We start from the raw sequence: 26,488 nt of genomic DNA, 5'->3' as shown, positions 1-26,488 counted from the left end.
TGCGATCCTGCAGGTTATGGATTTATGGTTTCCCGGTGCCATCTGCTGGCACAGAGCTCGCTGGAGCCCTGCAGCTCCTCTCCCGGGCAGATGCTGCTGCTCTGTGCAGAAAGTGAAAAAATCCCCGACCCACCCATCCTGGAGGAGCTCTTGGGCTTTGTGAATGCTCCTCCCTGCAGCCAAGCACCTGCAGAACCGCTCTGCTCACGGTTCCTCCAGGAGTTTTGGATAGCTGGGAGCCCCCCGGGCTTCCCACACCTCCCTTTGTCCTGCTGTAGCTCTGTCTGCTCCAGGGGGGACTGCAGCTGGAGCTTGTTTTGTAACCTCACAGGATAAACCTTTAAATCCATGTGGTTTTCAGGGAGAGGGTTGGTCTTTGGTGCAGAGCAATACCCAGTAATACTGCTGAGTGGGGTTGTAAAGACACTGCTGGAAAGCTTTCAGAGCAATGGAAGCTTTAGTTTGTGCAAATGTCTGAAATGGCCTGAAAAAAGGGGGAAAAAAGGAAATCCAGGTGACAGAGGATGTAGGGAAGATTTTCCTTTTTGTATCTCGTAAAAGGGATGCGTGGCAAGCAAAGATGAGCTGTGATAACTACATTATTTGGTGATGTTTCTCAGCTTTTGCAGTCAGCACTCCAGATAACCCAGCAGAGCTGTTTTTATGCTTCAAATTTGCACTTTAAATTTGCATTTTTCACTGCCTCCATCACAATGTCTGCTCTGGGATGCTGTGTGCTGCTAAGGGACTGGTCTCTTTATCTTCCTTGCTGCTGGGAAACACATTTTGGTATTTGTCAGAGCTGTGATGGTGCCCATGTGCACTGCACCAGCCTAAAGACAGGACATGTGTCAAAGCCAAGTCACCAAATTGCTTTTAAATCTTCCCTTTTTTATAGGTAATAAATCATTCTGTGTAAACACCACATTAAAAAAATATAAACTTGCTTCATGCACCTTGCTTTGACTTCAGTCCAAGTTTGCCCTGGGCTTCCCTTATTTCTGCCCATGGGGGACTTGCACCAGTTAACCACAAATAAAGTGGAGCTTCTGACACTTCAATTCTGGTATGTCAGGAGTGGGTAGTGACGAGACCTAGCTGGGATCTGTATTAGCATGTTTACAGATATGGATCAGAGGTTTGAAATCCAGATGACATGAGGATGAATGAAGAGGAGAAATTGCTAATCAAATTCTCCAGGGCTGCAATGCAATAAACCAGAGTAACTTGATGGAAAATGTAATCAAGCCTTCTAGTCTGTTTTTCAGCTACATCTAGGCTTCAGTTTTGCAGCCTTTGTGCCTCCCTCTCACGTGGACTTTAAAAGGAAGGAGGATGTCTGTTGGGATCAATGAAGTAATTTTGTTTTACCAAGTGAGTCCTGTAATCCTGCTGGACAGATCTGCCAGAGATTTCTTTCTCTTAATTGGGGAAATATTGTAAAGAAATTCTCCATCTTCAGCCATTACTAGTATAGCTAATGCTGAAGTATAACCTTGTAGTGGAAATGGATTTTTTTTTTCCCCTCATTGGTCAATAAGTGGCCACGTTTGAGGATTGTTTTCTCTGTCTTGCACATACATAAATCAACTTTTCTGCATTTCAGCACCTGATTTTGTGCTGGGGGATATTGCTACTTGTGTTCACTGTCATATATTTATAAAAAATGATTCAAATTAATACAGAATATTTATCAGTAAAAAGCATTCATAGACATTATGATGGGCTTCATGTATTTTTTTGAGATGACAGGATGTAAAAAGCATTGCCCTCGCATTACTGGGCAGAGGTATCTCTTTGTTTAGAGAATTTTACTGGATATATAATTGCAGATATTCTGACATTGCTGTAGGATGCAAGTTCATAGTGAAGTTGCAGGCATTGGTTTTCTACACAATGGAAAGTTTTCCTCTGAAAAATGCAGTGTAAAAACTCAGCAGTAGCTGGCATACTGCCTCCATTTTGAATTTGAGCCAACATTTAACCTAAAAAAAGTTATGATCAAGCACTTTACATTCTGAAGTATTTCAGACCCATCACTTTTCATGTTTTAACATTGGCCAGGTAGGAGAGGATGCATAGAACTGCTGCTTTAAGTCTCAGAAGGTCTGTGCAAATTATTATCTTAATTTTTCCTTCCTTCTTCCTAAAATTTTCTTGCAGATTGCATGCAAACCATTGTTTTGACAGGAGCAGTCTTATTAGTTTTCAGGAGAAATGATAAACTGCCAGCAAGCTGTGAGCCCTAATGGGACCAGATTGCTTTAAGACACAACTTTCTCAGTGCCATCTTAGAGGTAATTTGAATGTCTGCAAGGGGATGTGCTTATGTGTCCTGGGACAGTCACAAAGGGACGATCTCAGCTCTTCTAGACCAGTTAACAAAGGGAAAAAAATATATGGATGAATACTTGAGTGATCAGACCTTGCAATGGGCATTGTCTTAAAATGGTGTTTCACTGGCAGGGTTAAATCAGGGAGTGCCACAGCCATTTAAAGCATTTCAGGGTGTTATTTAAAGCACATTTCAGGCTGTTCTAAATCATGGAAAGGATGGCAGTGCAACTTACAAAGGCCCTGCATTTGGGGGTTTTGGAACAGCATCTTATCCACACTCTTGTTGCACAACTTTTGGGGTGCTTGACAAAGCTGGAGGATGCTCTGGCTGCTTATAAAATACACAGATTTGATTTGCTATTGGAGTAGAAACAAAAGTTCAGGAGTCAAATGGAAGCAGCTGCCCGTGGAAGCTCTCACATTGTCTGCTCTCATTGCCTGCAATTTTCTGCATTCCAGTTCAGCTCCTGCAGGCCCCCCAGGACCTGGGAGTCGGATGGGTTGGAGAAGGTGCCCTTTGATTCCTGCACTTATATGTGAGTGAGGTTTGCTTTCACTGAGCTTTCAGTTTCACGGGGGACAAGCCTCAATGCCAGAGTCAAAATGGGATTTGAAAGAAGAATTTTGGTGTTTCCACACACTAGTGTTAATATTCACTTGGAAGGAGCATCAGAGTTTTTATATTTTATTTTTATGTTATCTCTGCACTGTTTTGCACTCAACTGATTTGATTTTTGGGCTTGGTTAAAATTTCCATGTGGTTTAACCCAGAGATGGTTATGCTTGGGGGTGGGAGATGGTTTATCAGTATTTGAATGACAAAAATACTGAACTATTTAGGGGATACAAAATAGAAACTGCTACAGGAAATCCACAAGGGCTCTTATTTAGCAAATGTACAGTAATGGGAAGACTTTTTTTTTTTTTTTTTTTTTTTTTTTTGGTGGCCATTTTCCTTTGGTCCTTCAGGGTCCACTTTTACCTGCAGGCTGCCAAAAATTGTTTCTTGGGAATGCCAAGAGCTTCCACCAATATCATACTTTGCTTAATTCTCACCAGGATGCTCATGCTCAGGCCCTAATTTCTCAGAAAAAAAATTAAAATATATTTCTTTGATTATATCTAATTTTGCCTGAAAATAAGCGACATAAACCACTTGTGCAAGAAACTACGAAGGCTGGAGTCTGTGTAGCCATGGAGTTGTCTGAGTTGCAGCATCTCGCCTTGAGATCTTTGCTCCCCACAGCCACAGTGCGGCAGCAAAATCCAAACAGGCTCCCCTATCCTAAAGCAGTGTCAGGAATGAGCCCCTGGGGCTCTGTCAGGTGCCACTTGAGCTGAATCCTGCTGCAGGGAAAGGCTGCTGGGATTCACCTCCAGCAGAACTGGGTTCCTTTTGTGCTTTGCTCCTGCAGGAACTGGACTGGGTGAGAGTGGCACAAACTTTTCTAGACATTTCCAGTAAGTTTTGGTTGAGTTGCATGGTTTTTCAAGGAAATGAATAAACTTATTTTTAGCCTCTCTCTGAGGATGAGTTAAAGGCATAGGAGAAATCAGTCTGGCTTTGGAGCATGTGTGCTTTACTTCAGTCCTATCACATTGTCATTGCAGCTTCAGGGTCCTGTTAGGCTCTACAAACACAGTGTGAAACCATTCCCTAAGCAATCCTTGAAGCCTGAATAAAAAGCAGCAGGGAAAGGACCCTTCCATTACAGGTAAGTTACAAAAGCGTGTGGAGGCAGAGGAAACTTCCTTTATGTGGCTAAGGATTTCTCTAGAGACAGTTAAAAAGCAGAGTCTTTATAAAGAGCCTAATTCCCCTGGGATAAAGTCTTCAAGTGTTTGAATGCTTCTTGCCTAAAACTACACTGGAAATACCTTGGGAGGTGACTGGAAAGCAAAGTTTTATCACAATCCCTGGTTCCAAACCCACTTTCTGCCCTGTGGCCTGAGCCACAACTAAGAACAGGGCTGAATAGCAACAATCATTTATTATAAAAGAAAATAGTCCAGCTCAAAATGGGTTTTTGCCTCCTGGTACATAAATCTTCATAGTTTCTCTGCTTGTCTAGAAGGACAGGAGTTTCTTTGCAACCAGGAAAAAAGATGTTGGCTGTGTCTGTAGTGTGCCCAGCTCAGCCGAAGGGAAATGCTTGCTCATTATTGCAGCCATAATTAGTATGGGACACTAGTTAAAGGAGAAGCTGTTTGCTAAGCAATCACCAAGTGAGATATGAGGCTCTGGGAGCAGCATGGGACAGCACTTGCTCGAAGGAATGTGGTCATACAGGAAAGCAGGGCAAAGCAGCACCAGGTGTGTGAACTCTGCAGCAATTTTTTCTGCCTTCCTCGTAAATGGATTAGAGACAACTTGAATACCTTCCCCAATTAACACTGTTTCCTATAGATGGAGTAATTTACTAGTTTAAATAGGAAATAATGTAGTGCAATTTATTTAAATGACTCATCAAATAGAGCAAGGCTGGTTCAGCCCTCTGGTTTATGCCTGTCCTGTAGGAGGGGGTATCTCAAGGTGCAGTCACACGCGTGCTGTACGCCCAGAGCACAGGCTGTCACTTTGGGCTGTAACTCCTGCATGCTTGTTTAATACTTTTGTTCTCTTGTCTTTTCAAGTGTGCCAGAAATGAGGCACACACACCTGTCAGAGTGATGTGGGTGCCAAGGAGTTTTAGGGAGAGATCCTCTGGAGTGGGATTGCAGGACAACCTGGGCATCAGGCGCAGCCAGCACGGGGCAGCTCCTGCCTGAGCAGCCCCATCTCCTGTGGCCGACAGTGTCACCCCTGAGCTGAGCTGCCCAGGTGGAATGTTGTCTACCCAGACTGCAGCCAAACCTTCAGCTCCATGGTGGGTTAGTGGTTGGACTCAATGATCTTAAGAGGTCTTTTCCACCCTTAAGAATTCCATGATTCTGCAGCTGAGATGGAGATAAATTATCTTGCAGCTTACAGCAGCTGGATGCAATAAAGAACATATTGCAATTTTAAACTATTCTTTTGATCACTAACCATTAATTATAAAAGAAAAATAGTGGCAACCAAAATGTACCTTTATGTTCTGTTTCATAAATCCCTATGGTTTCTCTCCTTGTCTAGAACAACAATTTCTTTAGGGTGGTATTGATCAAAATTAATGCTTATCTGTGTTCAAGGCTGAACACAAGGCTGGAGCACTGGCACAGCCTCTGCAGACTCCTTATGATTTTCCACTACACTTTGCAAATTAAATGTTCTGGCACAGAATCTGTAGTGATTTCACTGCAAGTAGCTTTTGGAGGGCTACTCTGATCATGAAGATAACCTGAATAACTTGGAAGGTTTTAGAGAAAGGAATTAAACAGAATCCTTACAACCCCATTCCTAGGCAAGCCTGATGAATCCCTGACCAGCCTCTTGCTGTTCTTGGGAAGGTACAAACACCTCTACAGGAGGTGGCACAAGCACTCTGGATCTCACCTGATACATTATCATGCATCTCACTGTTTTTCTTACTCTTCTATGTATACTCTTAACCTCTATGATAAATCTTTTGTTTCCCTCCTTCAGCTGGTGGTCAGACTTTCAGCCTCTCAGTGCAATGCCAGCTTTGGAGCAGAGAGGGGTTGGGTGAGCTGTCCTTGCCCTTTCTCCAGGGCCCAGTTTCATCAGCTCAGTCATTCTGCTGTCAGGCTTTTCCCCTGAATGTGCCTGGCTCCTGTTCTTTGGTGTCATTCCTGCTTGCACATGTTCTCTGAACTCTTGCTGGCTGTTTGCATAACCAGGAGTGTATTTCCTGGCTGGCATGTGTCCCTGGGATCTGTTTATGAGCAGTAATCCTGGATGGGGGTGAGTTGGTGTTCAGAGCTGTGGGTTTGTGCTTCACATGCTCTGCAGGGTCTCCCAGGAGCTTAACTCCTTGTCTCACTCAGTCACCTTGTGATTTAATTTCTGGCCTCTCCCCCACCCCAAATATCACTGTATTCGGAATTTGTACAAAGATAAGATTTCCAGATGTGATCCTGATGATGATCTGAGGGAAAGTGCCTGGTACCACATTTCCTACTTCTCTTCTCAAAAGTTTCTAAACATTATTCACCTTCTCACCATGCAGCTGTAAACTGAGACTGTCTCAAAAGCCAAGTTTTCAGGATATGGAATCATTTATAGAGTCTGAACAGTAATAATGCTTCAAATGCACTTTAAGCTCAAGCTTTTGATATTTCTGTATACCCATTTGTTATCCCTCTGATTTTCAGATTCAAGGTGGATTTCTTGCAGACTACAATTCTTCCTCCAAGCCATCTATCTACTGAATGTCAACTGATCATCTTTAGTGTCTCAAGCAAGTCAGAAGACAATTTCTTTGCTTTTCCTCCTGTGTTTGCCATTTCTATTGCTGACACTTAATGTCCATTCAGCACCAGAGCTGCACAGCTGCACTTTGCTCATCCACTGTACATTTTGTCTCTTCTGTCAGCAGACCTGCTCTCTCTGGTGTCTGGACCTTCCAGCTCATCTGAGGGTAAAAGCTGCAGTTCAGCCAGAAGGGAGGAGTTTCTGTGCTGCTGAGACAAGGGCAGACAAAGCCCACCTGTTGTCTGAACGCTGCAGAAATGGCAGAAAGAAGGTTCTTTTGGCAAAAGAAGGTTCTTCTTTGGTAGAGGTAGCCAAAAACCAGCCCATGGCCTTGGAACCTCATGATGGAAGATGCTCCAGGTGTGTTTCTATTTAGCTCTCTCATGTTAGAGTGGTGCTGTTCTGAGTACTATGGCATGAAGTTTTGTGGTATAGGAAGTGGAAGAAATGTGGTGATGCCAACTAGTATAGGCTAAAAAACCTTTTTAACCTTATTTAATTCAGGTACAAAGCAATTCCTATGCAAGACAAACAAATGGAGAATCTGAGTTGTTTTACCATAACAGCTACTTATTTTCTTTAGAGTTCAGATGCTGTGACCATTTAAAAATGGAAATACAATTATCAGTGAAAACACGTATTTGACACATCCACTTATAAATGCAATAGAACCCATGGCCTTCTATAACCAGAAGGAAATAATATTCTGTAACAGGGCTATGATGTGGTTTCTCCCTGTCAGAGAGAGGCAAAAGAAGAGAGGGGAAATACTCATTTCAGGCAGAGAAGGAGAGACTTCCATCAAGTCTGTCTTGCGTTGTCAACACCGGAGAGAAATATTTCATGCTTTTTTATAACTTTACTAAATCATATGGGGAACATCAGGCTCTGAATAAAGAATAGCATGGAGGAAAAGAATGACTCAAAAGTTGATCTGTCTTACTGAAAGCACAGCTAAACTCTGGGCACGCACTATTCCTGAAACTGTTTTCCCTGCTCTTAAGGTTTATCCTTGAAATCTCTGACTTGCTACGGCTATTGGAGGAAATGAATGTTGGAGACTGTACAGGATGTTTGTAATTCTTCTAGTGGTATAAAAATAACTTCCCAGTTTTGATTAAGTTGAGTCCTCATAAATATAATTTTGGGTTTATGTAATGAAATTTGGCAAATTCTTAAAGACATTTTCTATTTAACTACCAGTCTTACAAACAAGATTGTCAGTGTACATCATTGATATATCAGCTGTTAGGAGTGATAGACTTGTAAAGAAGCAGCATTTTCCTTCATTTTTAGTGCTGTAATTTTGAAAATCAGTGTAATAACCTTCACTTTTAGGTTAGACTTCATTCCTTAGTCTTGAATTTTCCTATTTTTTTTTGAGATTCAGACTCCTAAAAAAAGTTTATTTCCCTCAGAAATGTGACATTTTGACCATTTAAATAAATAGTCCTAAATTTAATTTCTCTGTAAAAATTGTGGAGCTAAATTTGATACCCATGTAAGTTTTCATTATTTCTTCTAAAAGGACAAAAGGTGATGGTGAACAGTTACTCTTTGGATAGGCCACAAATTGGAGCCAGTCTGTAAGACTGAAGAAGGTTTATGTTGTATCAGAGTTTCTCAGCATTCTTCCTCCTTCTCACAAAGGTTTAAAGGTATGTAAAATACAGCCATGTGAAATATTCATAAAGGCAAATGAAGCAATAGCCCACACTCATGTGGGTTATTTTCCTGTACATTGAGAACCAAAAAGGGGAAACATTTTCATCTTGCACCATCTTTAGGCAGACAAATTCAACCCAAATGTTAATAAACAATTTTTAGAAATTAAATTCTCCTCGGGCAGAAAGTGATTTGCTTTGTAAGAATCCACATCTGACCCAGTAAATCTGCTCTGTCTTTGGGAACCAGGGCAAGACCAATAATTCTGTTGAGGTGTGACCTGAAAAACCATAAGGAACCCTATGGTGTGACCAGTGAGAGCCCCTCCATAGAGCTAAGATACTGGAAAATATTTCTGTTCCCAGGTGACCCGTGTCACTTCTCAGTGCTGGAAGTGGTTAACCCTTTGGAGGCTTTGACAGAGGGATCTGATGCCAGGTGGGCTGAGTTGAGTGAGCAGCAACGTGCAGGAGCATCTGAAGGGGGCTGGGGAGGAGGCAGAGTCCTCTTCTGCTGGCCAGACCTATTAAACCAGTGTTTAAAGGGCTGTTGAAGCTCAAATTCTCCTTCACAGCTACAGAGAAGGGTTCAGGCAAACCTGATTGTCAGCTCGTGTCAGCCAAAATAGCCACTCAAATTTATGCAACCAGTTTAGGTTTTTCCAAGTGAAGCAAAACCAGGCAAAGTGGGAGAGTCTCACTGAAACTCAGGGTTTCCAGAGCCAAGAAGAGCAGAACTCAAAGGCCAGGCTATCTGGAAAGAAGAGTTTTGTGAGAACTCTGGGAGAAGAAAAAATCTAGGATAGTTTTTTGTCTCTGGAGAGTGAATTCTTCAGCAACAGGTGGTGAAGGATGCAGGAGGATCCATGTTGGGTGTTTGAGTATAGGATTAGAGGCACTGGGAGGGTAACCTTGAAGGCATCTCCTAATTAATGAAATTCAACTGCACCAATATGAAAAAGCACTGTAATATTTTGCAGCAACTCCCCTTGTGCTGTCCCAGAGCAGTGGAGCTCTCTGTTCCTGCATGTCCCTGTCACCCCACACCCTGGATGCTCAGAGCTGAGTCCTCTCTCCTCTCCCAGCTGGAACAGGTAAGTGTTTGGATGCTGAATCCCTGCTCATTCAGGTTTTTATGGTCAGAGTACCTTTGCTTTTCCATCAGGATTATATCAGTCTTGGAATGTGTCTTCCCCTTGTAGTTATGGAACATTCTGGAGTATTGGCCACAGGCAGAGAAATGGTGTTATGGGAGCCAGGCTGGGCAAGGGAAATAATTCAGGGACTGACCAGAAAATATTACTCATTTTTGGAGGGTTTGGTACTATTATTGGCATGGACCTCTAGAGTCTATTCTAATGTGGCACTAGGGTCTGCTTTCAGGGACCACCTCTTATTTTTACAAAGTTACCACCTTTGTGTTTAAACTATCTTCTGCTAAAGGAATCTAAAAGAAGACAAAATATTCTTGATTTCACCTGATGTTTTTCTGCAGGACTTTGTTTTCTATGCCTTGTGATCTCCTAGGAAATAGATGTAGGTTGGTCCTAAGGTACCAAGAACATTTTATTGGATCTGGCATAGCAAGTAGAAGTTGTGCACTTCCCCCTGGATTTATCACCTAGGGTTGTTTTTGACTGCAAACCTTTCCTATACTAAATTTTAAGGTGTTTACTGGTGGTGGGAGAAGAACTTGTACTTTACAATCAAACAAATATTTGTTTCCTTTACCCAGTACGTACTCCCTTTCTTACCATGGTTCCTTCTCTAATTCTCCAATTTACTTGCATGTTTTCAAAATAAGAGTCTGGAAGGCTTCCCAGTTTGCTCCACTTAGGCATCATCTCAATTATAATTTCACATTTGGCCTTCAGCAGAACAGAGTGTCTCATCTCTTAGAAAGGAATATTCATAGGAAAACAAATAAAAGCACTCACCAGCTGGTGCCTGGTGAATTATACTGTTCGAAGTTCAAGGATATTGAGTATAGTACGTGCTGATTGGCATTTATGTGGATGTTTCACTGGCATCATTTGACTCTTTCTAGCACTAAATTCAGGCAGACATACACCAGTGTAGTTTTTGCCTTGCTGCGTGAAAATGATGTTTAAGCTCTCATGAACTTTCCTTGTTCCCTGTAGAGGCTTGATTTGCAAATGGTTGCCCTCTTCCTTGATCCCACAGAATTGCTCTCTTTAGTCCTTGATAAAACCTAGGTGGAGGCAGGCTGTAGCAGCAGCTGGCTGCCAGGAATGCCTCGATGTGCCAGTGTGATTCCAGCCAGGAGAAATGCTGTGAGCTGCTGGCCTCCTGTCAGCCCTCAACCTCTTGTTACTGCTGGACAATCCTCCCCCTTTCCTCCTTCTGTCCCATTGCCCAGAAAGGGGCTTGGAAAACTGCACATGGAGATTCTAAGGAAAGTAAAATGCTCTGGTGTTTTCCCCCTGGTGTAAGAGGAAGCATGTCACAACTTCCTTCACCAGCTGCTAGATCACAGCTTGCACCATGGAAATGCTGTCGGTGGTGAAGGAAAGTTTTAAAAGTTAACATGTGGGAATATTTACCCCAGAATCTTGGGGGATTTGGAGCCCAGTTTCCACTGAACTAGACTAACAATAGAATTGCATCAGTTGTCTCCAGGATTTAGAAAAAATAAGACATTTTGGTGCTAAGGCTGCACTGCAATAGTGGTAAAAATCCTGATTTTTGAAGAAAAAAGTCTCTCCCAACTTGGCTGCTTAGTCTTTCTCAATACTAAATTGTTTGCATCAATTGGAGATTTATAAAGAAAATGAACAAGATGCTTAAAGAATACATCATTTTGGAGCATCTCGCCATGTGATTTATAGAAATGCCATAAAAATGCATACATGCATTACAAATGTATTTATGCATTACAAAACCCTGTAAAACACCCACACTCAACAGGTTGTTTTTCTCCTCTATTTTCTTTTGCTGCATCTTAGCTCTAGGTATTGAGGATGGTAAATGTACAGACATAATTGGCTTTGGTCATTCTGTACTAAAACCTTCATAAAATACATGCAGAATATGCTTTTATTCCCAACTTACTGATGCCTGCCTATCTTTTATCAGCTGTGCTGAAGCTGGATCTATAAAGCACCTGTCTGTCAGCTCTGGCTGTTACCTGGAAACATCATTCAACTTTTAGTGCTCTTTCACCCACCTGGTCCCTAGGTTTATATTAAAAACCTTAACAGTAACCTTTTGGGTTTATCAGGGAGGCAGGGGAAAAAGCAAGCTCAAAGTACTTTTGTTATACATATATATTTTATATCAGCCTCAAACTGCTGAGACAAGAATCAGGTGGGTTTTTTTCAGGCTGCAGTGCCATAAATCTCCAGACTGGCTCTTGTAGTTTATCGGGGCTGAGTGGCTGAGGTGATCCACCATAAACAACCCAGACATGTGGAAGATGAATTTTAACGAGTGTTCTCAAAGCTAAGTGCTACCTCTTGCTTCTACGCCTCGAATTCACCCATTTTTTATTTTTATGCTATATCAGAGGCTGCTCTGTGCTTTTTTCCCCTCTAATTATCTACACTCAAGCTGGATTCTGTCAAACCCAGAGGAAAGGGAACAGAGCTGTGTACACAGAGGTGGGGTTTCCACCTGGCCTGACTTATCCAAGGGTTTAAACTCCCCGTCAAAACACCTGGGCTTTTAAAGAGGAGGGATTAGACACTTGTGCCTAGGGATTGTTTCATTTGGTTTTGCCTGTGCAAAAGGCTTTTGTGTTTCATGTCCTCTCTGTAAAATGTTCAACCTTGTACTAGGAAAGATTCCAAAGTAAATTAGAGCAGCCTCAGGGGCTGTTTTAAATCATAGCAGCTGAGGCCTTACCCCAGCACTTCACGCTCCACCCTGTGTCTCTTCCACCAACACTCTTTATAATAACCTCAGATCTTCACCTTTTCACAGAGACAGCTCTTTTGCTTTGCATCACTGGTGGGTTTTCCTAGGTAGGCTGGGAAATCATCATATCTGGTTCACAACAAGCAAAGAGAATGAGAAGCAGAGCCCACTGGCCTTGCTGGGAAACAGACAGTCACCAGTTACTGTAATTCAGTATTCCTGTTTATGTTCTGGAGCACGCAGACTGACGAAGTAGGAAAAACACAGCTAGAATAATTGCTCCTGGGTATTGTGCTTTCATTTACAAACAGAACCACTCCTGAAGCTGCTGAGGACAATTTCTCTGAACTTCCAGCATTGTGCAAATTGCCCCTACGCCTTCTGTGGGGTTTCCATTTTCCTTGGTTCTGACAAATACTGGTCCCTGACAGAGGACAGGGAAATTGATGGATCAGTGGAATGATCCAGTACCAACAAATTCATAGTTACAAAAATAGGGAGTTATTCTTATCGTTTCCTTGTTCTGACACAATTTCCTGCCCTCCTCTCAGGCTGTTCTGAAGATTGCCTGGATGACAGACCTGCTTTGAAGGCTGTCAGCCCCTCTGCAGAGCACCTCTCCCGTTAGGAATTGCTGTCCTGGAGAACAATGGCTGGGAGCAGGGAGAGGGGCTGTGCTGTGCTAGCAGCCTTTGATCACACCTGGCACATGTCCAAACGGGGCCTGCTTGTGGGCACTGCTGGGTTTTAGCATTTCTGATCATATCACACTGAAGTATAGGAGCTGTGCTTTGCTTGGTGAGTTTTATTACCCCTCCTACAGATTTAGTCATCTCCAGCCCTCTTGGAGCAGCTCAGGGCAGGAGAGGGATGTGGGGACTGGAGATGCTCCTAAACGAGGTAGTTAGGGCATGTCTGCAGCAGCCAAGGGAGGAAGGTGAAGGAGTTTAATTAACAGGGTTCTGCCAGTGCAGTTTATTTTGACAGAAGAGGATTAATGAGATCTCACAGCTGCAGCCCTGCTGACAGGTCTGTGTGTGATGATGTTTGGCACGGGGGGCAGCGTGCAGATGGAATTGGGAACCTCCTTGGCAAGTGCAGCTGTCCTTGGCATGGGAAGTGTGATAGGCTTTAACAATTCCATCAAGACCCTTAGGGATCTATCTACTGGTGGCTCTAAGGATGTGTGTGACACTTGGCCTGGCTTTGCAAGCTTGTCACCTTTAGCCTGCCATTCTCAAACTGTGCTAGGCTGAGTTATAGTTCTCAGCTCACCTTTGGTAATTTCTGTGACTTTAATATTAAATAGTAATTCAATTTAAAAGACTAAAAAATTGAATTTATTAAATTGAAATTTATTTATTTACTAATTTAATTTTAATTAATTGAAATTTATTAAATTTAAATTTAATTTAAAAGACTAAAGAGTCCATAGGTCAGTGTTTTGTAAAACAAAGTCTTTCTCTTTGCTTATGGGATTACATTTGGAGAGCAACAGTAGGTGAGGCTCTAAGTATATCTATGGCCATAGCTACAGGTAAACACTTGTTCTCATCCAGAAACACTAATATTGAAAAATTCATTCAACATCTAGGATAACTTTGTGAGAAAGCAGGGGTAATGGTACATCAATAATCAGCTTTTTTTAACTCTGTACTTGAAGAAATGGGGAGAGGATATTTAGGGGAAATTTTAAAAAAAGCATTGAAAGTCTTTTTGATGGTTTTATTTGTTTTGTTTGTTTATTTTTGTTTTTATTTTTCCAGCCCTGTGTTCATAACTTATCTGCATTACTCAGACCCTCCACAGCTTGTGAGGTGCCAGCCTCCCCTCTTCCAAGGACCAAATGTCTCACTGCAGCTCTGGTGAGAGTTTGGGGCTGGGAGCTGCAAACACTGGGGCCCAGTTTTCCCTCTTCAAGAAGTACAAGAAAATCCCAACCAAAATAACTCACCCATCATCTCCTTCCCCTACCAAACACTTTGATATTACTGGAAGGAGCAAAATTTCATATTTTATCCCTGACTCTCACTGTCTAATCATAAGCAAATCATAAAAAAAACAAAAAAAACTTTGCTCACATCAGCCTTTTTTTTCTGACAATATTTCTGAAATTTATGAGGATGCATTGATTAATGCTGGCAAATTCCTTGGAGATTCCTGGATATTCCTTATTTAAATCCCTGACTACACTTTTGTTCTAGAAGTTGTCAGCTGGTCTCAGGAGCCCACAGACCCACTGCTCAGCTCTGCGCTACTCTTGGGATGAATCAGAAGCTGAATTTTCAAATGTTCTGAAAGCTCATTGTTTGCACAAGAAACAGTCCCCAGCATTGCTCCTCAATGGATTGTCAGGAAAATGACTGCATAGAGTCTGAATTATAAGTTCTGTCACAAAATACAGCCTGTTTAAATGGCATTTAAAAGCTAATAATGAATCCTGAGTGGTTGAAACAATTGTCTCACATCTTTGTTCTTTCTCTCCTTGAACAGCTGATGGAAATGTTGTCAGTGCTGTTCAAATGGTGAAGCTGCACACAAACACGTGCATGGAATTAAACAAGAGAGAAGAGGAAGCTTGAGGCTGAGATGGTTTCATTTATTTGAAGTTTAAGCTCAGGTTTGCCCATGTGGCATTTCTTGAGACAAAAAAATGGTCAGTGACCTTTCAGAGCAGAGAATACATCCCTAAAGAATGTATCACACGTTTAACTGGAGAGGTGAATCATAATGACGTTAAGTGAGACAGAAAATATGTGGTTTTTCAAGGTAACCTGTTGGAGCTGAAAGCGAGTAGTCAAGCCATAACTAATTATCATTATTCATTTAATAATCCCAGACTTACTGACATGCTTAAGTCTTCTAAAGCCTTGAGTGCATTTATTTGTGCAACTGCAAAGAATGGCTTAAACCTTGCATTTGGCTTAGTTTGTGTTCTGGGAATGGCTTAACACTCAAAGACCTGGGAGCAAGCACACCCTTGGTCCTGCTCCAAGTTCTGCCTGTAAACCAGGTGCTGGGCTGCAAGGAAAATGGGCTGCAGCTTAGGGACTTGTAATTCTATATTTTGGGGTCACCAGGTCTCTGGGACCCATTTGTCCAAGAGAAATGAAACATAATGCTTAACTCTTGCAGGAGATTTCACTTTGGGGTTTTGAAAAGTCACATAGCTGAGGGGTTGTGTCCCAGGCTCACAAGTGTCCCAAGCAATCTGTCAAGCCAAGTGCTGTAAACGTGTCAGTAAAGCTGGTGGTGAGCAGGTGGGTGCAAACAGAATTGCTCAAAATTGTGATAAAGGCACCTTCAAAGCTTCTGGTGGTGCTTCCAGTGAACACCTTCCATTTGCAGGCGAGATAAGAGGAGGAATTACTGACCAGCTTTAAACTTGATTGTGCTCCAAAGACTTGTTACCAGACACACTACCAGCGAGGTCAGGAAAAGGAGTTTTAACCTACATAGGGGGGAAATTAAGGTTAGATATACAGAAGAAATTCTTTGCTGTGAGGGTGATGAGGCCCTGGCACAGCGTGCCCAGCGAAGCTGTGGCTGCCCCATCCCTGGCAGAGCCCAAGGCCAGTGTTGAAGTGGACGGGGCATTGAGCAACTTGTTCCAGTGAGAGCTGTCCCTGCCCAGGGCAGGAGGTTGGAATTAGGTGAGCTTTAAGGTTCCTTTCAACCCACACCATTCTATGACTCTTTTCTTCTGTGATTTGTTCTCCTTGTGCCCCTGTGTGCTCAAGTCTCTGCCTCACGAGAAATGCTGCTGCAAACAGGCTCTGCAGAAGGATGGGCTAGATACAAATGCTTCACTTGCTGCCTCTTTGAAAGGTGGCAGCTGAACCTGTAATTAGGAAAGGAGCTAAACCCATTATTTTCAGCAGCCTCACATTGATCTGCATTGGCCAGGTTTTGGTAAAGGCTGAGAAGGTCATTTTTCCTTTCAGCAGTCAGAATACAGGGTAAGAGAATGCAGGCAAAGACGAAAAGATGCAATTTTTTTTTCTTTGCGGAGAAGACAGGTCTTCTTTCCCTTCTGAGAAAATGAGAAATTCACACAAAAGATGAGTAGGATTTGATAACGCCAACTATGGTTCTCAATTATGTATTTTCTCTTCTCTCACAGGAATTGATAATGACATCTTTAATAAAATCCAGAAGAAAAACATTTGTGTGCATGAAGAAAAGGTGCATAGGGGCTTCTTATGAGTAGGGAAAGCTAATAAGAAATATTGTTTAGACATACACATTCCAGTTTCTTATATTGAAATGCTTCTGTTTGCTGTATTTTTAATTGTGCCTTTTTTTTTTTTTTCTTTTTGACAATGTGTTTTACAGGGGGATTTAATTAGTGCTCATTTTTAAGTCTTACTTAATGTCTTACTGTTATAATAATGCATATCTTGGCTCTCGATGACTTCAGATTACATTAGATACGTTCAGAGAATACCCTGACACTGATGTTTCCAAAGTTTCACGTTTCCTCCTCTCTTCCCTTTAACCTGCCAGTGATGTAAAGTTCCTATCCCAAGGATCTTCCCAGTAGAGTCCTCCTTTTCTTCTCTTAGCAGTGAAGTAACAGAGAACTTGATATTCAGCATTCTGTGGCCTTATCAACATCCTTAATACAGCTACATGATGCCTAAGACAAGAAAATGTCTCAAGTTAATGTTTTGCAGAGCCCATATTTGGGTAATCTGGTAACAGTTAATCAATTTATCTCTTTATTGACACTAAGTTGTGGCAAGCTTTTCTCTTTGGGGTGGATATTGGCTATGAGAATTTAATTTCTGTATCTCTTTCTCCTATTGTATCCAAGGAGAACTGTTACATTTCATTTTGGCAGAGGCACACACAAGCTGCTTTCCTTTGCTACTCCCGAAATCAGCAGCCACCTTTATTAGATTGCCTTTGGGCATATTTACAGTTTTTTCTCTCTTGGCTCAGCCTTTGACAAAACATGCACAGAACTATATTTGATACACTTTTTGTGAAATCACACACCTAAAAGAAAAGTGTTTTAAAGGCTGTGTTGTTTTACTTCTAAACTTATCTAATTATCTGAAGCTGATATTTTTCTTGGTTTAGATGAAAGGAAAACACAAACATTAGTGGCATAAGTTTCCTTTCTTCTCTGTTTTCAGCTGAGATTGTTGATTAGTTTTCTGATCTCAGCCAACTTCCCCTTAGATTTTTGATTGCATGAGCTGAGTAAAACTGTCCTATTCAGCATGTAGACAAACTTTGGAAAGGTTTATGCAATTTAGAGTTGCTGTATACCTACAACACTGTCTGCAGTAACCAATGTTGTTGTTGAGCTTGTGCTGGAACATCAGGATCTGGCCCTTCAAACATGACCTTTAAGTCAGGAGGCAAAATAAAGCATTGGCAGATTTTTTTTTTTTCCTGTTCCTTTGGAATTGCTCACGTGTTCAAGCAATGATCTCCCTGATGTGTAGCTCCTAGCTCTTGTACTGATGGCTCCTGATCCTCATTTTGTAGATCCATAAGGGACCATTCACAGGTGTGAGTTCTTACTCTCCAGATCTTGTTGAAAGAATTGGATTAATGGCTTTTATGTTTTCCCCACATATTTATTCAGTGATTAGAGAACGATTCTTTGCACTGTGACAAGCCCTTCCCACATGTCCATGACCATTTGTGTTTTGCAATGTCACAACGTGGTTGCATCACCAAGTTTCACTCCATGGTGTGAGACGGGTGTCCCTACGTCAGCGACACTCGTAGACAAGGTGTAATTTCTGATCAGAATGACATGTATGGAATGTAAATATGTTCCACCACCAAGCTTGTCTTTCCCCATCTCGTTGCTCTGCACCTCCTGCAGCAATACCACACTCAAGGGATGTTGAACACCGCAGGTGGGAGTGGTGGCTGGGTGAGCTCTCTGGGAAGGTGTGTGATCCAGCGTGCTCCAGAAACAGCCTGGCACTGAAGGCATTGCTGGGAGGTGTTTGCTTTTCCATGCTGGGGCAAACTCATGAAGAAATGTGTGGGACCATGTTTCAATTGCAGAGACGTCAGGTAAGCACATCACCTTACCCAATCCTGCCTCAGTTTCCTTGCCTGGAAAGTGGCTGCAGCCCTTTGCTCCCTTGTCAGGCACCTGGAGATGCTGCCAAAAAATTGTGTTGGGAGATGCAGCCAAGAACAAGTGTTACGTGGCAGCAGTGCTGCTGTTGATTATATTTCCCTTGGCCTGTCGTCATTCGCGTGGTTTCCTTCCTAGCCCCACCCTCACCCAGGGCTCTCCAGGGCAGTGCTGCCAGTCCCCTGCCCTTTGTCACCACCATCCCCGATGTCCCTGGGGTGTTGGGAGTTTGGTGCTTTGGTCTTGGTGTGGAGTGGGCGGGCAGGATGCAGGTCCGGGCGGGGATGGTGATGAGCGATAGGACCGGCGGAGAGATGCTCCAGGGGGATGCCCCGGGTGATGCTCCAGGGGGATGTTCCAGGGGGATGCTCCAGGGGGATGCTCCAGGGGGATGCCCTAGGTGTTGCTCCGGGAGGATGCTCCAGGTGTTGCTCCAGTGGGATGCTCCGGGGGTATGCTCTAGGAGGATGCCCTAGGTGTTGCTCCAGGTGTTGCTCCAGGTGTTGCTCCAGTGGGATGCTCCGGGGGTATGCTCCAGGAGGATGCCCTAGGTGTTGCTCCAGGTGTTGCTCCAGGGGGATGCCCCGGGGAAGCGGTGCTGAGCGGATGCCGGCGGGGGCGGGTTGCGGGAAGCCCCGGCGGTTCGGGGGCGGGCTGCGGGCAGAGGAGCGCGCAGGGAGGCGCCGGCGGCGGCACCGCCCCGGCAGGCGGGAGGGGACGGGGACGGGGCCGGGGCCGGGCAGCGGTGACAGCAGCGACAGCCACGACAGGCAGGACAGCCACGACAGGCAGGACAGGCAGGACAGGCACACGTGTCCGGGCGGCAGCGGAGCGATCCCATGGGCGGCTGCGGGCGCGGCGCGGCCCCGGCCCGGCCCGCAGGTAAAGGGGCCCCGCAGCGCGCCTGGACCGGGCAGCCCGGCGGGTTCGGGGAGGGGGGTTCTGTAGTTTGGGGTTTTTTATTCTTGGTTGTTTGTTTGCTTTTTGAGATCTGGTGGTTTTCGCCCGTTTTCTGCCAGCTCAGGCGCTTTCGCTGTCCGTGCTGCCCCGGGCACCCCGCAGAAATAACTTTGCCGTGGGAGGCTCGGGGTTACTTCGCTTTTTTGGCTGGGTGTCGCTTCAGTGATGCTGCCCCGGGGACTCGCACCTTGTGTGAATAATTCTTTTTGTTGCCGTTAATGTGAGAAAATGATGCTGGGGAAATTCTCTCCTTCCTCAACCAACTCTGGCTGAAGCGGCGCATCCCCATGTGCGCTCGCTGGCTGAAATTGAGTTGGCTGTTGACTTTGACTAAATAAATAAGCCACTTAACAGTAATAATAAAACAATCCCTAAACTTAAAACAAACAACAAAGTGGAACATTCACACAAGTGCATTGACATAGCAGAATTCTTTTAAGGGTAACTTTAAGGGAAATGTAGTGTGGAAGGCATGCTTTGTTTTTGGTTTTGGGTGTTTTCTTTTTTAAAGCGCTGTTCGTAGGATTGTAATGAGAAATAGTGTGAATTTTCATTGCTATTCGCCTAGCACAACTATGGCAACTGGATCCAGTTGGTGCCCTCAGTTTTATGACAGTCAGTTGCTCAAAGCAAACTGAAAGCTGAATTGCTGCTATGTGGCATTAAGAAAATAGAAGTTCTCACCTGGATATCTTACTATTAATTTACTGTGATTAAACTGTAGAATTTGTCATGTATTTTGCAGTAATTCTCAGAAGGTGATACTGTTGAGTGAGTCGATTTAGCTGTCAGGATGAATGAGTGTATTTGAGCAATAATCTTTCTTGTTTGATTTCTTGCTGCTGTTCAATGCCATCATAAAACAGCTTATCATAAAGCAAATAAACTTGCATGTGCTATAGCCTGAAGATGGATTCAGTATGTGTAGTTTCACTTTGCTGTACCCAAGGAAAGAAAAAAATCAAAAGTGGTGCAGAGAGCAAATTTTCATTTTATTTCTTAAAAATTTTGCACTTTTTAAAAATTAAGAATGGTAAATTCTGTGCTGTTAAGACAAGTTTAACTTTGCTTATATTAAAGGAGCTATGGGATAGTTTGTAGATTGTGTGGGTTTAAGGTGTCAATTATAAACAAGGGCATGAGGAGAGGCATCGCTGTCATTGACAGGAAGGTGGGTGTCTAAACAGCCCAGGGATTCCTGTAATCATCCCCTCCTGGAACAGTGCATGAGGCTGTAACAGTGCTGGAAGTGTTGCTTATCATGTCATTCAAGGTAATTAGAACCATAACTGGATCATTTTCACTAATTTCACTGCAGGTTTTTTTTTCCCCAGCGTCTTTTGCATTTGGTAATGCAAGCAGATGCTTTTGGACTAACTGCACCTCTCACTTGAACAGATGATTATTAAAAAAAATCTACCTGCTTGGGCAAGGGACACTCCTGAGGAGAACAGTGAATGTTGAAGTTCACTGGGATTTGGGACTGCCTGTGGTGAAGCTGGAGGCAGGCTGTGTGTGTGGGCTTGGGACAGGGGATAAACCTCACCCCAGAAGGTTGCTCCCACTGACATTTCTGGGCAATACTGAGTGTCTGCTTCTCCTTCTGTAGTCTACTCTGTGCAGATTTGCCCATCTCATCTTCAATTTCTCATTGACAGCAGCAGGTTGGCATGAGGCCCCCACCAGTCAAATTCAGGCAGGATGCATATAACAACTTGTGCTGTCACTTTGTTGTGAGAATTTTGGGGTTTAGCTGCTTTGTTCACCATCACCTATACCATGAACTAATTACAGCATAGGGTTCTGAATTCCAGTCTCCCAGTGCAGAGAGTTGGGGGTCTCAGCACCTGGGGTCCCTCTGCCTGGGCACAGGGAAGAGAGAAGCTTTACCTCAGCAGAGGAGAGCAAAGCATGCCAAGTATGCTCTGCATTTCCTCTTTGTTGTTTCCACCCTTGAGTGGAAAATTGTTCCCGATTTCCTCAGATTTGGAGGATTTATGTTGGCAGTCTTCCCACATTCCCATTTTACTTCCAGTTGTACTTACTAGATAACAAGCTTGCATAGAAGCTTGTTTATGAGAAAAAGACCATTTTTCTTCAATCTATTCCTATTTAACTTAAAATCTCCCCTGGGTCCAAGGGATCTGTTTCTTAAGGCTTAACTGGCCTCTGCAGGATTGTGAGGATGTTGGGACCACGAGTGCCTTGAACTCTGATTTTAAATCACATATCAGATAACAGCTGATCCTGAGTGCACCTCTGTTTCCTAAGATGTTGATGCTGTAAAATCAAATCATAGAACCAGATGGAACATTCATATTCGGACAATTTATGTGTCTCAATATCAAGGCTGTCTTTGTGTATTCCACTGTAATTCACCTAAGATTTTTTGTGGTCCATGGGAGAATTAACTCCCCTTTATCTTCTGTGTTAGGGCTCTAAAGAAGACCAAGGGTGGTAAGAGAAACTGGGCCAAGTCTCCCATGTTAGATCAAATGATTGATCACCTTTTTATACACCTGGCAATTTCTGCCTTGGAGAAATCAGCTTGGGTGTAACAACAGGTTTACCAGCATAGCCACTGAGTGGGTTGATTGCTGCGTGGGCAGGTGGTTTTGGTCCAATTTAGGGATCAGTAGTAAGGAAGCCTTGTTGATGGAGACTTTGTTTCTGTTAGATGTTCTCCATCTTCCCTGGATATTGGGTATCTTGTGAGCTGCGAGGCACTGTGGATGTGCAATCTGTCTGTCCTGCCCTGAGGATGTCACCTCCTGAGTCAAATTTGACTTTTGGCACCCCTGTGGCCTCATGCCTCGCTGTGCCAGGGTAAACACTTGCAGGACTATAATTGTATTTACAGTACATCATCAAAAAGCTACTCGGGAGTGATATAAAGGAGGGTCTTGCTCTAATTTTTTAAAAAAATATTTAGGGATTGCAAATTTTTCTTTATCAAAAACTTAAGTCCTTTAAAAAGCTACACAGCCAGAGGTAATTTTCAAACCCTTTAAACTATTCTTTCAACTTAGAAATTACTTGGTAAAATATTTGTAAAGAATGTAGAAAATAAGATGCTAATTAACTTTTCTTGAAACATTCCTAGATAGTTTTGAACTTAGGTTGTTTTGCACTACATTATATATTCAGACAAATCAGTTATCTCGGGGGGGGAAAAAAAAGCCTGTGCTGTTTGCCAGTTCAGATGTCTGAATGGTGTAACATTAACCAGGTTCCTTGAATGAACCTCTCTTTCAAATAAGCGAGATCATTAGAGAGGAGAATGCAGAAGTGGGAGCAATCTGAGTGATGTGGAGTAAACAGAGAACAATTATTTATAATTTCACATAATTCAACATGTTAAAGAGGTAAGAATAAATGAGCAAGATTCAAAGTTTTTTTTTTTTCCTAAGGTCTTCTCAATAAAAAAAATTCTTCCATAGCTAAATTATGCTTCTGCTTCACACAAACATAATAGTTCCACATTTATCTGTGGGACTCATTACTCCAGTACCTTCCTGTTGTTAAAGATATAAAAGAGTTTTAAAAGTTGTTTGGCAAATTAAGAGAGCAAACGTTTGCTGGGGCTGTTAATCACAAGGATGCAGATACAATTTGCAGCTGAAGCGGCTCCTAAATCACAGATTCCTGGAAACAAGGAGATTATTTTGCAGGCAGAATCACAGTATGATTTCGTGACCTTATAGTGTTCCCCTGAGCATCTGTTTTTGGCCACAGCTAGAGGCAGCTTATTGGGCTAAGTGGATATTTGGAGTGATGTGGTCCCCTTGCCTCCTGTGCGTGATGGAAATTTGGATGGATTTTCCTGGGATCACTGCTGTTTTGTCTGGAATAGTTTCAAGCAGGTGAACATTAGATGCAAGTTCAATTTTCATACTTGGGGGGAAAAAACCTGAAGTAAATTGTGTGTTCAGTGCTGTGTTTCTTTAAATTTTGATTAACTGACTTTTCATAAATGTAATCTGTAAAGAACACAGATGGAGCTGACCTTTTGCAAGGCTGCCCTACTGCTGCAAAGCTCCATTGTGAAATCATTGGATTATTGTGGGAAAATCTGGAGCATGTAATAATTTGAGTTTTTGATTTCTATTTTCTGAAATGCACACTGCTTTTCTAAGAAGAATTTTTGTAGTTTTCTTCACATAAGCAGCCTGCTGATCTTTAGGCCTTTTTTTAACCTTTGCTTCTGATTCTTTCACTGCCTCCTGTCAAACCCTAGGTCGGGACTGATGGGGACAAATTATGTCTGTGCTTTCCTACTGACTTCCACTGCTGCTTTTCTGAGGAAAACAGGCCCCGGAGCTCAGAGTCTTCAAGTCTGCCTGTGGAATTGAAGCTGGAACTTCCAGTCTGATCATGTAGGTGTCCAACTCCTCCTGCCACCAGAGAGGACCCTCATGTGGGTAGGTTGGATGCACGCTGTGAGCACCTTTGGCCTTAAAGGAGAGCCTCTTGGGAACAATTTCTGGTGGTCTTTAGTTCAAACTAATTAAGTTGCTTGCTTGCTGCTGGTGTTTTGGTCAGTGCATGGTGAGAGCTGGAACACAGTGACCCAGGGGGTGACTTTTCCTCCTGCCATGGTGAGTGCCTGTTTCTTATGTATTTACACAGATGCTCCTTCACTGGCTTGTTTTCACTTTCCCACAAAAACAACTTGCTAAAATGCAAGCTAAATACTAAGATAGCTTTTGAGGGCTTTGTTTGGTTTTGTTGGCCTTTTGGGATGGGGGAAAATAAAGGGAGATCTTATTCATATCCTGCCTTTCTGGGAAATACTTGTACCCTTGACAATTCTTCCTGTTGCCCACTCCTAGAACTATAGATGTAGTCTGTGGAGTAAATTTTACTGGAAACTTTAGGTTTGAGAGAATTTCATTGTTTTGGGAATTCTTGGAATTGTATGGCTTTGCTGTCTTAAGATCAGAGCCAATTTAGAAAGAAAATAGTTCTGCTTTGTGTAAGGCCATAAATTAAGACACAGAAGCAGCTGTGACTTTTTAGGATTCATGAGTGTACACTTTCATTCTCTCCTCCCAGACAGATAAGCCCTGCTCTAGAAGTTAAGTTTCTAGCCAGGACAGGGTATATAATCCATATTATTCGATAATCTTTTAATGGGGGTGAATGGAAATGAGGGAGCCATGCTAATTTATTTGAGCAGGCAATTGTCTGAGTTGCCATTGATGTGGAGGTGGTGATGATCAGGAGCTGTCAGCGAGGTTGGGGCAGTCTCTCTCTCAGCTCACTTTATCACGGTTGTGAAAGTTCTTTTTTTTTAAAGTCTGACTCATTTGGGTTTAAGTGAGGAGAGATTAAGAGCTCAGTTCTTTGAAATTTTATTGGATGCAGGTTCCCCTTGAAGTAAAACGTTATTGAACCTAATGGTTTTGACAATTTCAAATAAAAATATCCAAATGAATGAACATAACTCATCCCCTTGTCGCTGCTTCCCTGGGTTTGAAGAGGAGTGTTTTTTTGCTGTCTTCCCTCATGGGAAACATCTGCAGATCCAAATGGCAGATCATTAATACTCATTCAATAGCAGGCTTTGTTCCCAGTTTCTTCGACTTGGAAACAATTAACTGGAGAGTTTTGTTTTGTCTTGTTTTTCTTTTTGAATGCAAACATCTAATTCCAGTTATATATTCTAGTGGATTTTGTAGAAGTTCTGCTTTTTGGGATTGCTCATAATTATTTTAGAATAGATGTTCCATACACAAATTCAGATAGTGGGAATGGTGCCTTTGTGGTTGGGGTGCGATTTTAATTTATTTTATTGTATAAGTGGCTGAAATTTGTTCAACTCTGTAAAACTGTAAGATACAAATCTCATTACAAGCATTTGTGTTCAGTTCAGGAAGGCTTCTCGTTCCTCCCATTCACCAAATGCTTCATAGTAGCATTTAGCAAAAAAATCTGTCTCGTCTTTAATAGTAAGCAAATGAAAGCTGATCAAACATTCACCTACTTGGGTGCAAAAATTGTTTGAACCAGAAAACCTGCAGATCTGTTTAGCTGACTGTGAGCAGTTTTTGTATTTCAAGACACTTGCCAGATTGGTGACTCCTGTTTGTATCTGCTAGATGGAGGAACTGAAATGTGAGTAGCTCTTAAATCCATTCAAACAAACATTGCTGCATCTTTAAAGGGTTTGTTGACACCTGCTGAAAAGTTCTGGATTTGAGCTTTATGTGATTTAAATCCATGAGCCAAACCAGGAAATTGCATAATTATGACAACTGAATTAAAATACCTTTTAGTCAGTATTCACCAGAACTAAACATCCATGATTAATAAACTCTGTTTTGTTGGTTAATTAAAGGCTAAGTAGTCATAATTTGTGCACTTAACATTTACTTGGAGAATATGTGAATGGGGCACGATAATGACAAGTGGTCAGCTTGATCTAAACTATCCTGCCTGGAGCTATGTGTGCATGAAAGAAGGATTAAAAACAAAAAAAACCCCACTGTGGTAGCAGTGTACAAAGGAGTAGCCAGTGTGGTTGGGCAGCAAGAGCTGTAAATATGCTTAAGGGAATGTATTTAAAGATTAGCAAACTACCCCACCCTGCCTATGGCAAGTTTGCCCCAGATGAATCAGGGAAAGTAGTTTTTGAAGGACTGCATAATGTGTCTGCAGGTTTTCACAGAGTAGGTTTGTCACACAGAATCATAAAAACACTGAAAGTGAATTTTAAATTGTTTCATCAGGTATCATCCTAGCTCAGCAATGACAATATTCTGTTTTTTTTGAGCTTTTTTGATTGGACCACTTCCAGGAATCAGAATTAACAAAACCAGGCTTTGCTATAGTTGAGGTTCTCTGAACTTTTGCAAGTAAAATCCTGAGCAGGTCACTTATTACTCACCTCAGCAGATATTCCTATATTTTAATTTTTATCCCTTTTATTCAAGCTTAAAATAGTTACTGGAATAATTGTGATTTTCTTACGCTGCTGCTGCTACCTGTATTTAGGGACTCCACCTTTAGCAAACCAAAACCAGTGTTAAGGCTTTGGAAGCACCAAAGTGTAATTGCCACTGCACATGAGTTAAATTTACAAACTCTACCTGATCTTCTCAGTGGGAAGATAATGCTGTAACAGAAACTGGGGACAAGGTACAGATTTCTAGGGCCAGGAGGCTGAAAACTCAGGTGGTGAATGGA

The 26,488-nt window shown here is 42.5% G+C and overlaps 1 protein-coding gene across 1 annotated transcript in view; it reads left to right on the top strand.

The window, feature by feature from the left end:
* The first annotated feature begins 19,075 nt into the window (after positions 1-19,075).
* Positions 19,076-26,488, top strand: part of MCTP2 (multiple C2 and transmembrane domain containing 2) — a 117,727-nt gene continuing 110,314 nt past the window's right edge. The window contains exon 1 of the mRNA XM_058847241.1: positions 19,076-19,222. The gene's annotated coding sequence lies outside the window, so the exon portion shown is untranslated. The remainder of the gene's footprint in view (positions 19,223-26,488) is intronic.

Source organism: Poecile atricapillus, chromosome 11 (assembly GCF_030490865.1).
Source record: "Poecile atricapillus isolate bPoeAtr1 chromosome 11, bPoeAtr1.hap1, whole genome shotgun sequence".
NCBI classification, from domain to species: Eukaryota; Metazoa; Chordata; class Aves; order Passeriformes; family Paridae; genus Poecile; species Poecile atricapillus.
Note: the sequence above shows the minus strand (reverse complement) of the source record. Positions and strands in the feature narration are given on the sequence as shown.